The 12,572-nt window shown below is 43.5% G+C and overlaps 1 long non-coding RNA gene across 1 annotated transcript; it reads right to left on the bottom strand.

Annotated features, from left to right (window-relative positions):
- Positions 1-7,802: 7,802 nt before the first annotated feature.
- On the bottom strand, positions 7,803-10,007 carry LOC123385906. The gene is made up of 2 exons (XR_006599170.1): positions 8,895-10,007; positions 7,803-8,258 (listed from the first exon to the last, which is right to left on the bottom strand). It is a non-coding gene; the product is annotated as an uncharacterized LOC123385906 (long non-coding RNA).
- Between the last annotated feature and the right edge of the window lie 2,565 nt (positions 10,008-12,572).

Raw genomic sequence — 12,572 nt, 5'->3', positions numbered from 1 at the left:
GAGATAGGGAAGCAGACCCAGTGCAACCATTGTGTGGGCATAGATCCCACACCAGGACCTTACCCCTGCCCTCCTCCTCATTGTGCTGTCTTCCTTTGTTCCTCACACCCTGAAACTGAACATGTCCTCTCTAGCTGCCGGTAAGCCAGTCTGCCACCAGGATGGCTTGCATCTTTGGTTTTGGCCCTGGACCCAGCCTCCCAGGCACACACAGATTACCCCACTCCACTCTGTCAGTCCCGGCCTCCCTATTCCCGGAGCAGGCCTAGACCTCTGGTTAACCTCTATGAAAATCAAATTCTCCGCCTGCCTCATTTTCCCTCACAGCACCCTTGAGGTGTCCAGAAGGAAAGCATCCTTTCAACTGAGTTAAACTCCATTAGGGGAGTCCCGGGTGCTGTGTTCCCGCTTGGGGAACCAAGAGACAGAAAACAGATGGTGAGAACAGCTCATCAGCTCTGCCCTTGAAAGTCAATTCTAGTCAGCCCTTCATCTTTGCATCTGCCTCTATTGGGTATCTTCTACTTTGTCTTGCCTTATACACACGTCTTCTCTCCCACAAGATTTCAAGTTCCTTGAAGGCACCACAGAGCAAGTGCCCCATAAACTTTCTCTAATGTTCCATAAACATTCTCTCCTCATTAGATGGGGAGGAATCCGGCAGTGACCTGTTATAAAACGAAAATGCAGTCCAGTCCAGGCCCCTCTGTGGTGGAGCTAAGAGCATCAGATAACTTCCGGTCCTCCCTCCCTCCACCCCCTCCTCTTTTTCTCACCTAATCCTTTCCTTTTCTGGATTTCTGTTCATTGGAACAGAAACCACTGTGACCATGACCACATGATGGTGAATGGAAACACAAAGAACAGAAGTGATTAAGCTGTTTGGTGTTTCTTGTCACGTGATTTGCCTGATCCAGAATCACATCAGATGTTCCATTCACAGCTCTTAAAGTGTTTCATCCTTTGCTTCTGTTTGTTGTTGTACCAACTATTTTATCTGTCCCCTTTCAAAGAATGTATGTACTTTTTTTTTTTAAATTTTTTTTTCCAACGTTTATTTATTTTTGGGACAGAGAGAGACAGAGCATGAACGGGGGAGGGGCAGAGAGAGAGGGAGACACAGAATCGGAAACAGGCTCCAGGCTCTGAGCCATCAGCCCAGAGCCCGACGCGGGGCTCGAACTCACGGACCGCGAGATCGTGACCTGGCTGAAGTCGGACGCTTAACCGACTGCGCCACCCAGGCGCCCCACTTTTTATTTTTTTAAAGGGCCCTTAACATACACTTTTCAGGAAAATTTTTGGAAGGCGGACATATAATTTGATTCCTAACGTAGCTATGGCACGAACACCTCAGGGCAATCTGAATCAGGAGTTCTCTCGAAGCCTTATTTTGCGCAGGATTTGTGTTTTCAGGCTAGGGCCTCAGGGAAAACAACGTGAGGCGGATGGAGTTTACTTTCATATCCTCTCTCCTTTACCATCCCAGGGTCCCTCAACTCCCCAGGCCATCCTCCCCACCTGTGGGCCTGCACCCCGGCCCTCACGACTGGAATCTTCTACAGAGAGGACCTAGTGTGAAGAGCTTGACCTCTTGTGCTAGCCTGCCTGGGTTCAGATTTACGGGGATGAAATATCGTCACACATTTAAAGCGCTTGGGTCAATGCCACGTGCTCACAATGAGTTGATTAATAATTATACTTGTAAAAGCTGCAGCACCCCCGGCCAGATCAAACCTCCAAAAGCAGTACCGATAATTGTCCATCTCAGCGGAGTCCCGATCTTCCCACCCGAATCACATTTCTTCTCCTTCCTGTTCTCATCCTCATTCCAATTACACTGCTGGGCAGTTGCTCGAAGACACAGCAGCTGCAGGGCTGACACAGCCCTGCTCTTTCCACTCCCCTGTCCGCTTGCACCACCCGCTGCGTTGCCAGTGTCCCTGGCTTGCTCGCTTCATGGCCTTCCTTTGCTCCCAAGCAGCTCTGGCCATGGGCTGCACCTACCAGCTGCACGTTGGCCTCCCCTGCCTGGCTCACCCGGAAGCCCATTTCCCACGCTACCTGTCACAGACAGCCTTCGCCCTGGGGTTTGGCGGGGGCGGGATTTGACAGGACCTCCATACAGGCTTGCTGCCTGGCAGCGGGGAGTAAGATCGGCTGCAAGCCTGATTCTTTGATGCCAAGGTCGGTTCTGCTCAGAGTCTGAGAGATACCTTGGCACTGCCCTTCTTCTCCTAGAGGACTTCACTTCCAGAGCCACATAGGACAGAGTCCAAGCCTTCCAAGCTGAGATGACAGGGAGAAACGAGCTCGTGCCAGTGCACAAGTTTCCCCGTCCTTGATCCTTCTCCCCTTGCGGAGACTTACAGCCCAGCACGCTGCAAACGGGCAGGTGGTCTCTATCTCTAAATCCCACCCCTCCTTCGGTGAAAATCTGCCCCTCGACTGGCTTGGTGGTTTTCTCCAGCAACAGCCTGTCTCCTCCCCGCCTTGCTCCCTAACCCCCCTGTCCAGCGCCTGAGGTACAGATGCAAACAGCCTGGGGCACACACAGAGGTTCTCTCCGCATGTTCTGTTCTCCCCCAAACAGCCACATTCGCTTGTGTGAGTGACACCTGCAGTCCCCGGCACAGGTGATCACTTCAGGGCTAAGGATGTGACACGTGTGCAGAATTAGCCCGTGTCTCCGCGGCAGGTCAGGGGCAGGCAGAGAAGACCCAGAGTTACCGACTTAGGGGGTGGGAGTCAACATCCGCACAGGGTCCCTGCTCCAAAACATGAGTCCACCTCGGACAAAGTCGGCCAGAAGAATTGAGCATCTAGACTTGCAGCAAAAAATGAGGCCCCACTCTGGTTCTGGGCTCTTTCATTTCAGTCTCGGTGTAATGGGAGCAACTCAACCAGGTGCTTGGTGTCTATAAACGCTCAGAACAGGCTAGCACTTTACACGTTAACCGACTTAATCCTCTTAATCCTGCAAGAGCTCTCCCAAGTAGATGATATTACATCTCTGTTTCAAAAGGAGGAAACCCAGGCACCGAGGAAAAAGTAAATCTCTGAGTCATGGCTCACAAGGGCTAGAAAAGAGACAATCAGATTTCAAAATCCCTGCTTTTGACAACGCCCCCCACACAGTCTAGGTTAGAGGCCCATCTCTGCATTTGCCTGGCTGGAAAATGTAGAATCACATTTCTGGACATTAGTTTTCTCTTCATGGTCACCGCACAGGTATAGGAATGTTGTGGGAATGAGGTAAATACATGCATGCAAAGTCCTAGACGTGGCACCTTAATAGTAAACACGCATTACACATTGGTTATCGGCATCCCCTTCATTTCTATTATTGCTGCCCACAAATCCATGTCACCAAGCTGGCCTGCCTCTCGCCCTTTCTCTTGCCTGTTTTCCTGCTGTAGGGCAGGTCCCTGACAGCTCCCAGGTACTCCCAGGCTGCCCAGCCTTAGTTCCGGGGCTACAGACAAGCTGTCATCTCCTCTGATCTGTGAAATAATCCCATAATGGGGGCGCCTGGGTGGGTCAGTGGGTTCAGTATCCGACTTCAGCTCAAGTCATGATCTCGCGGTTCGTGAGTTCGAGCCCTGCTCGAGCCTGGAGCCTGCTTCGGATTCTGTGCCTCCTCCCCTCTCTGCCCCTCCCGTGCTCACGCTTGGTCTCTCAATAATAAATAAACGTTAAAAAAAATAAAATAAAATAATCTTGTAGGTAGAGCTGAGGCTTAGCCAGATTAATAAGTACTTTGCCCAAGGAACATTTTTCAGGTTCTAAGACAGAGCTCTATAAAATCAGATGGAATGTTTTTAGCTCTCTACACTGTGAATTCAACTTAAAAAAAAATATTATAAATAGAGAAAAAAATGACCACAATCCCACCATCCCAACACAGTATTGACACTCATGTTAGGAATTCCCCACCGCGCTTTGTCCATCTCTGCAGAGACTGAGTTTTCTCCTGATTCACTGCCTCCGTGGAGGAGCGGAGAGCGCTGCTCAGCCCAGTGTTGGGACGGCCTTGAAATAGCCATGGAGGGATTCTGGAGTGAGCACCGACTAAACCCAGAATGACTCTAATTGGACCCCAGGAGAATAAAAATATAATCAAATGAGAATAGATAATGAGTCAAGCAAACGTCCCTTTAGACACAAATCAGAGACTTTTTGAGACATCCTTTAAAAAGACACCTCACTTCAGTTTTTCCAAGTAAAACTTGTACGTATTTAAGGTGTACAACACGATATTTGGGTGTTTGTATACCAAGTACCCATTGTGAAATGCTTACCAAGCTAATTAATATATATCCATCACCTCGCGTAGTTACTGTGTTTTGTGTATGTGGTGAGAACACTTGAGATCTACGCTCAGCAAATTTCAAGTACATGTTATTATTAAAGACACTATGCTGCACATTGGGTTTCCTGAACTTACTCGTCTTGTAACTGATAGTTGGTACCTTTTGACCAATATCTCTGAGCCATTAATTTTTTTTCAATTTTTTTTTAACATTTATTTATTTTTGAGACAGAGAGAGACAGAGCATGAACGGGGGAGGGTCAGAGAGTGGGAGACACAGAAATTAAACAGGCTCCAGGCTCTGAGCTGTCAGCACAGAGCCTGACGCGGGGCTTGAACTCACAGACCGCGAGATCATGACCTGAGCTGAAGTCGGCCGCTTAACCGACTGAGCCACCCAGGCGCCCCAATTTTTTTAATGTTTATTTAGTTTTGAGAAAGAGCGACACAGCGTGAAGTGGGGGAGGGGCAGAGAGAGAGGAAGACACAGAATGTGAAGCGGGCTCCTGGCTCTGAGCTGACAGCACAGAGCCCACCGTGAGGCTTGAACTCAGGAGCGGTGAGATTACAACCTGAACCAAAATCGGACGCTCAACCAACTGAGCCACCCAGGTGCTCCTGAACCATTAATTTTTTTATCTAAACTACACCATATCCAAATTCTCTGTCAACTGTTAAAGTCATGGAGACATATAATCTAGGCATATATTTATTAATTTATTCAGTGAACCAAAACCAAAGTTAAAATAGGAGTCTTAATCTTGTTCCTTTCTTTTTCCCTCCTATATCATTAACTACATCAAGTATGGTTGTTTTTTTTTTTAATTTTTTTTTTCAACGTGTTTTATTTATTTTTGGGACAGAGAGAGACAGAGCATGAACGGGGGAGGGGCAGAGAGAGAGGGAGACACAGAATCAGAAACAGGCTCCAGGCTCCGAGCCATCAGCCCAGAGCCTGAGGCGGGGCTCGAACTCACGGACCGCGAGATCGTGACCTGGCTGAAGTCGGACGCTTAACCGACTGCGCCACCCAGGCGCCCCAAGTATGGTTTTTTTAAAAGAGATTTTCAGAAACAAGGACTTCCTGTAATACATATAATTGCATAGAGTGGTAGTAATTTATGACTGCCTACTGTCAGGCTAGGAACTGACACCCGGAACGTCCTCTTATGGAACGTGGGTTATGGAAAGTTAGAGGGAATGGGGAAAGGGATGCCAGAGATGATAAAACTCTGATTTGGTTTGAATGTCTTTCCGCTTCTCACCAACTACCTGAAGCTACATATGCCCTTTCTCTGTTTTTTTCCCCCTTTTTATTTGATCATGAAATGCTCAGTGCTGACACATCTCACCTGTATTCCTTGTAGGCTTACCTCCTGCACATGCAGCTTGGTTGGGGGGTATGGACAGGAACATAAAATGAAGTGTAAAAAATGGACCCTGATTCGGGGAGCTTGCAGTTGAATTGGGACATGGTGCTAACAATCAGAAGACGTGGAACTGATTCGTGGCTCCTTCACTCACTAACTGGGTTACCATGAAAAATGTATTAAAATGCTTTATCTATGAAACAGGACAGATAGTAATAATAATAATATTACCTATACGTGACCTAAAGGGTTGCTATTAGGATCACAAGGAGGAAATACTGTGAAAACACATTATAAACTAGGAAGTGATGTCCAGGAAAGTGTTATTAATATTTTAAAAGGAGTTTAGGGGTAATCTGCCTCAGAATGCAAGTGATGTCACTGGACACTGACTCTTCTCCATGTTGGCTTTATCCTTGGGTTCCATCTATTGGCATGATGGCTCCCAAGAGCTCCAGGCCTGTGGGACTGTCAGGTTCAAATTCGGCAGAAAATAGTTTGTCTCCTTCTCAATAATTTAAAAGCAACTCTTCGGTCTGAATCTCAGCGGACTAAATTAGATTACATTTATATCCTGAACTAATGACTATGACCAAAGGTATGAAATACTCTTATTGGTCAGGCCTGCATCAGACCCACCCCTGAAACTTGATATGGATTCAACACTAGCTGAAACATACGGACTGAGTGAATGGGAGGAGTGGTTCCACATAAGAAATCAAGGTATTATTACCACACAGAACAATTACTACCAGGTGATCAAAACCAATAAATATCATTTCTGATTTGGATAAGGATTCAGTTAGAAAGGGAATGGTCAGAAACCAGTTATGTTGTCAGACAAGTTACAAGTACCAGGACTCATACATTTACTACGTTTACTGAACTCAAAAAGGGCCAGCATTTACACAAAATATTCTCCATGAAATCATCTGTTCAGATCTCAAATTCTTTGATTTCTCTAATAAGGACCAAATTACTTTCTTTCAGTTCATAAATAGTCTTATCTTCCTAATCAGATGCTTGGTCTCCTTAACAGCTGAAAATCTAGAATACTGGTCTTCAGAATGTATTACATGCACCCTTGGAATGAGATACCTTGGAATGTGGAAAAAGATATCAATACATTTGTTTACATTTTCATTTTAAATCAAGAAATTAAGTTTTCTCAAATTAATGATAAGCGCTGTCACAGTGCCTTTTGTTGGTCCAGATGTCAGAGGTTCTTGGGAGAAAGGGGGGTCCTCAGCCCTTTGCTTTCAGCACAGTATGTCTATAGCACTTGCTGGTGCTTGGTTTACTGGATTTACCCATACATGATTAAAATTTGACAAAGAAAACCACCCCAAAATGGATAGATGGCTTTGAAGTATTTATGCAAAGAAATGTCAGATTGGAAAAATACTGATAATGTAAACACAACTGAAAATAAAAACATGGTTAACCTGATGTTTTTCATATTCATAGTCTGAGTTCTTTGTGCACCACCTTATGGGGTTAAAAGCACCAACAAATTCAGTGGACCGACAAGAGGTTGGCCAGTGAGTTCCTATGGAGGAAGAAACTCGTGCTACAGAGAGCATTTTGAAAATAAGTGTTTGGAAATGCTTTTTATTCTTAACCGATTTTTGTTAATGAAAACTATGAAGGTATGTCACACATAAAAACCTCAATAATTGAACACTTAAACTTAGATGTGTAATTTGCTGATTTGTTGAAAAATTGTCCAATAATGGGTTCTTAATAGGCATCGAAGCCCGTTTGTTGAAAATATAAGAATACAAACTTTGCAGGGCACCTGCGTGGCTCAGTTGGTTAAGCATCCAACTTTGGCTCAGGTCATAATCTCACAGCTCATGGGTTCAAGCCATGAACAAAGCCACATCAGGCTCTGTGCTGACAGCTCGGAGCCTAGAGCCTTCTTTGGAATCTGTCACAGTCTCTCTCTGCCCCTCCCCCTTCTCTCTCTCTTTCTCAAAAATAAATAAATTTTAAAAATTAAAAAAAAGAAAGAATACAAGGTTTGTAAGAAGAACTGATAAATGCCAAGCATGCACAAGATGAAGCAAGGCAAAGACCAAGGCCCGACTATTTCTACCAGTGAGGACACAATGAACCACTTTTAGGTTCAGACCATTTATTATCCATAAAAACAGCGAAACAAGTGGTAGCAAAAGCACCACTTTCTGTGGTTCTTGTCCAACATGCTGAAAGAAGACACCAAAACAAGAAGCAGATGACTGGGATATGAATTGTGGGGTATCGTTGAGGATCCGATTCTAGACTGCCACTAACAGGTTTTATATTCAGCAGGTCTGTTCTGAGGGGAATGGGGCAGAGAGTTCCACACCTCATTGGTACCTGAGAGGCAATGGGAAACTCTTCATGACAGGTTCCCAGAGAAGATAAGCAGGTGAGTAGGAGATGGTCTCTTACCAGCGCCTATGGACCTCGTCTCCGCTGGTGTCCCAGGAGGTTCACGAGGTGTTCCACCAGAACTCAGATTAGCTGTCCTTCAAGTCTTTGCCTGCGGTGTCTGTGCACAGTGGCTTGGGCACCAGAGCAGAGCTGCTCCCCTACAGTTAACAGTCAGAAAGGATAGAAATTTACTGGTAGAATTTGCAAATTGAGAGATAGGTTTGAAAAATACATGTTGTGATTTTGTGGCTGTAGCCATTTGTCCATTTCTTCATTCGGATCTAAATATCACTGTGAGATAGTTTATTTATGTACGACTACCATTAGAATAAAAAAAAACCCAACAACTTGGAATCAGAATTTTTAAAGTGCCGTATCACAAAAGGTTAAATCACATTTTCAAAAACAAGAAAAATTAAATAACATCTATTTCCCTCTTTCCTTCCTTATGTTCCTTCTCTCTTTCTTTCATTAAATTAATTGAACAAGGAGACTATGACTACAATGACTAATGTCATGGTGGCCTACATAAGCAACCCCAAATCTAAGCCTGTAAATGCCTCAAGCTTATAAAATTAAAGCCTAAGGACAAGTGATGACAAATAGGCAACTAGACTTTACACTATAGCCAATCAAATAATCTTGTTTCTTTGTTTCTGCACCTTCTCTATATAACAATTCATCCCTTTAACTCTTGACCGCTTCCAATTTGGTGCTACCTGGTTGGAAATGATTTTTGCTCAAATAAACTCTTAACATTTTTAACATGCCTCGGCGTATCTTCTAATATTTACTTTCTTCTGTCTGTTCCTGGCCTCTCTTTCCTGGATCCATTCATAGGACGGCAGGAAATAAACGCTTAGGGGGCTGCAGGGGAAGAGGAAGATTGTTAGAGGGAGTGTTTCCCTCACCACCTGAGGGAACTTGATGTGGACAAATGGGTGACTGGAGGCCCAGAGCAGGATGCTGGGTATCATTGGCATACTTTGCCAAGAACCAAGTGTGCCTTGCAGCCCTTTCAAATGCTCCAGGCATAGCAAAGAGATTGCAGCTCTAGCACAGGTGTCACAGCTTTACAAACTCCAAGTTTTTCTAGTGTGTTTTCTTTAAGACTAGCTTTTTCCAATCTCATATGATTGCCTCTACTCCCCAGCTGTCTGCTCTTGTGTATAAGCTATTTACATCAAACACTTTCCTTATTGATTAATCATTTCTTGGGGCCAGTCTACAAGTTCAATGTCTTGTTACTGATATTTTAGACAGTTTCATTTTATGCTCACCGATGAAGAATTCAAACAGTACAAATCTGTTCAGGGTACCATACAGAGACATATTCACGGTACAGCGAGTGGATACTCTCTTTGTGCAGAGAAATACCAGGGAAGGGACATTCTGGGGGTGAGGGCTAGAGGACTTGAGTTTGGGACAAACTACAGTACATCTTAAATCTTAATGCAGGGATACCTGGGTGGCTCAGCCGGTGAAGCGTCTGACTTTTGGTTTCAGCTCAGGTCACCATCTCACGGTTCATGGGTTCGAGCTCTGCATTGGGCTCCACACTAACAACACAGGGCAGAGCCTGCTTGGGATTCTCTCTCTCCTCTCTCTCTGCCCCTCTCCCTATGCATACGTGCTCTTTCTCTCGCTCCCTCTCTCTGAATGTATAAATAAACTTAAAAACAATCTTAAAACACTAAGAATTTTGGGTAAGGTATAGATATGGAAAGATTTTGTATATGGTGAAAGCAGAGTATTAGGAAATTAAATCTGATGATGGTTCAGTTTAAATTCATTTTTTATATTTTTTATTTTTTTTAAAGTTTATTTTGAGAGAAACAGAGGCAGTGCGAGTGGAGGTGAAGCAGAGAGAGAGGGAGAGAGAGAATCCCAAGGAGGCTCCGTGCTGCCAGTGCAGAGCCTGATGTGGGGTCCGAATCCATGAAATCATGAGACCATGACCTTAGCTGAAACTAAAAGTTGGACACTTAACCACCTGAGCCACCCAGGTGCCCCTAAATTCATTTTTTAAAACATAGATGTGCAAATATAGATGTAATAGAGAAAGTGTGTGTATGTATTCTAGAGTTTAGAAGTAATGCCACCCCAGTAGCCACGGGTAAACTTAGCACTCAGATTTTGGTTTCTAAGTACCATCAATCAATATAAGAAATCAAGAAATCAACCAACAATCGAGAAATTGTTGGTTCCAGAACTAGGGTATCAGAAGTACAAGATGAACCTGGAACAAATTTTAGATTCAGAAAATAAGTAAGTGTTCAATGAAGGACATAAGAGCCAGCTTGAAGGGGCTCCCAGAGATCAAACGTGGAACCAAAATGAATAATTGCAATGGGTTATAACCCATTGAATAAAAAAACCCATGGGTCCATACAGATATAAATAAGAAATGAATATGTAAATAAATTAGGGAAAAGGCAAAGTTAAAATGTCAACCAACAAATGTAAAAAAAAAAGATGAAATTCTAAAATTGCCATTTGTCAATCTCTGTAGTAATAAATGTTTCAGGCAAGAATCATCCATGAATGCTAAAATCTATGAAGTACAAGAATATTGAGAGATAGGAGATTTACATAGTCTCAAAGTATCTCTCATAAGAGATTTGTTAAATGCAACAAGGAAAACAATAATCTTTACAGTAAGGAAATCTGGTAAACAGCATCACTCTAACCAAGTAATCAAAGTTAATATCACAAGCAATGAGACAAATTGACACGTGTCTCTAATATGGTACATTGAGAAGATGTATCACTTCTGTTTTATTTCTTCAAGAAATGCATAACCTGAATATAATCACAGGAAAGTTCCAGACAAATAAATTTATGACCTTATAGAAAATGTCAAGATCAGGAAAGCCTGAGATTAAGGAAGATTCAAGAGATACACCGATTGAATGCAAATTGTGATCCAGGATTTTCCCCAAATATTATTGGCCAATTAGAAAAACCTGAATAGGTTCTGCAGATGACCTGAGAATATTGAATCAATATCAACTCCTTGATTTTTGTAAGGGAACTGTGGAAGAGAATAACTTTATTTTTAGGAAGTACACAAATATTCAGGAATAAAAGAGCACATGTCTGCAACTTATTCCCAAATATTTCAGGAAAAAGAGATGACAGATAGATAGATAATCGGATAGTAATGAAATAAACAAATATTTAGAGAATCTGGTTGAAATATGGGAATTCTTTGTACTGCTTTCGCGACTGTTCTGTATCCCCTACATTATTTAAAAATTAAGAAAAAATGATAGTGGTGAAGAGAGCAGTATAGAGCAGATTGAGTAAGAGGAGGGAGATATGGTGGCTCTGGTCTATGTGACCAGGAGGAGAAAGAGATGAAGATTCGCAGAGCTGCGTGGACAGTTTAGACAAACGAGGCACCATCTCATGGTGACAGAGTCAGGAGACATCGGTTCTTTTTTAAATCAGGAGCCGTTACCAACCTGGAAAATAAATCCTATTCTTTTTTTGCCAAATAAAATAAAATGCAGATTCTCCCCTTTAGGATAAATACAAGTGTCTGGTCATCTAAGAGTATCTGATCAAGGCCTTGCTATTCAAAAAGGATGAAAAACTCCTCATAGTAATGGTGAGATTTTAGCACACATCAGCTGAGCTGTTGTTCTTTTCTCTGGAACATGGCAGATGGAGTCTGAAATATACAACCAGTGGAATGGAAATGTGTAATTCTTTGTGTTTATGTCATTTAGTGCAGTCACCCAGGTATGTTCCCAGGAGACTGCCCTTTGTACGGACTTAAGACTGGAAACACAGATGTGCACCAGCCCATTCAGCAAAATTATACTCATTTACAATGAACAGAAGAAGGGATGTTCAACTTGTATTTAAAAACAAAAGAGTGCAGGGCACCTGGGTGGCTCTGTCGACTGAGCGTTCTACTTCAGCTCAGGTCAGGTTTGTGAGTTCGAGCCCCACATCCGTCTCTGTGCTGACAGCTCAGAGCCTGGAGCCTGCTTCAGATTCTGTGTCTCCCTCTATCTGCCCCTCCCCCTCCCGGCTCTATCTATCGCTCTCTCAAAAATAAACAAACATTAAAAAACATTAAAAAAAACCAAAATGGTGCTTATCCCTGTTAATATGAATCTTGCTATAACTAAATGCAATTATCTCATTTAACCCTTGCCATCTTCACACCCAATAGTTTCAAAAGGACAAAACTGAGACATAAAGATGTTAAGCATTTGTCCCAACATCACACAATTACCCAGTAGCAGAGCCTAGATTTGAAGCTAGTTCTTTCCGGCCTCAGACGTTCTGCTCTTCCTCCCACCGCACCCATTTCCCCTTTCTTACTTCCTAACAGGAAGAAGCACCCGCCTCAGCAGACGCTGACCTCACACTCAGCTACAGAGAGAAGCCCTATTTCCCTAAGTCTATCCAGTCTCCCCCTTGCAGGGAATGAGTGGTTCAAAATTGGAATTGCAACC

This window comes from Felis catus, chromosome B3 (genome assembly GCF_018350175.1).
Source record: "Felis catus isolate Fca126 chromosome B3, F.catus_Fca126_mat1.0, whole genome shotgun sequence".
NCBI lineage: Eukaryota > Metazoa > Chordata > Mammalia > Carnivora > Felidae > Felis > Felis catus.
The sequence above is the reverse complement of the archived record's forward strand: the minus strand, read 5'-3'. Positions and strand labels throughout refer to the sequence as shown.